Source organism: Sinocyclocheilus grahami, unplaced genomic scaffold (genome assembly GCF_001515645.1).
Source record: "Sinocyclocheilus grahami isolate Dianchi unplaced genomic scaffold, SAMN03320097.WGS_v1.1 scaffold11731.1, whole genome shotgun sequence".
In the NCBI taxonomy this organism is placed as follows: domain Eukaryota; kingdom Metazoa; phylum Chordata; class Actinopteri; order Cypriniformes; family Cyprinidae; genus Sinocyclocheilus; species Sinocyclocheilus grahami.
The window spans coordinates 5,619-6,442 of NW_015514001.1; the positions used below are offsets into that span (position 1 = coordinate 5,619).

The following is an 824-nucleotide window of genomic DNA, read 5'->3' on the forward strand; positions in this document are numbered from 1 at the left end:
ACACTGCTGCATCGCTTTCGCGTCGCCATCCCAGCCCAGTCTCTGCGAACTGGATTCCTCCATCATTTGCTGTAAAAAAAAAATGATAATAATAAAATAAAAAATAAAAATAAATAAATCACTATTTCTCAATTATAAAAAGTATGTAAATATTTTTCCCAGTTCTGATTTGGAGTTCTAAGTGAATCTACTGCAGACAATCTTCATGTACGGAGTCTTACTTTACATTTAGGCCCGTGCCATTGATTTTTTAAAAACTATTTCTATTCGATTGATAAATTAGGCCTATATATTGTTGCCATTTTATAGTAGCCTATTATTATTTTTGATACTGTATGCTATTTAAGCCATAATCTATATTATAAAATGTAAACATGTAGAATTAAATGTTTTTATTAATTCTGTAAACAAGGAGAGAAAGTAATCGAAGAATAGAAGGTTATTTCTTACAACGCATTAATTCGATTTCAAAGCGTGTCTGTGACAGTATTAGCTACATTAGTAACTCTCAATGCGTATTTTCAGATTTATCTTCCACTTGTTGGAAATATTTTACATGCCTTTGACAGCGATGAATATCTGGCCTTCTGCGACCGTAGGGTCTATTTTACAATCGGAGACCATATCGAACGGATTCAATAGCACTGTCAAAGTCACTGATTTCACGTCAGCTAACCTTTAGCTCCATTCTACAAGAAGGAACGTATGTCTCCTTATTACCATAATCCACCACTTTCCTTCTGAGACTTTAATTAAGGCAGTTAATTCTTTTTTTCTTCTCCAAACCCCTAATGCACATTTACAAATGAGCTGAATCTCTCGTA

General features: G+C 33.5%; 1 protein-coding gene across 1 annotated transcript in view; it reads right to left on the minus strand.

The window, feature by feature from the left end:
* LOC107578739 (PR domain zinc finger protein 8-like) overlaps positions 1–824 on the minus strand; it is a gene marked incomplete at its 3' end in the record, with an annotated part of 21,400 nt that overhangs the window by 2,108 nt on the left and 18,468 nt on the right. The window lies entirely within an intron of this gene.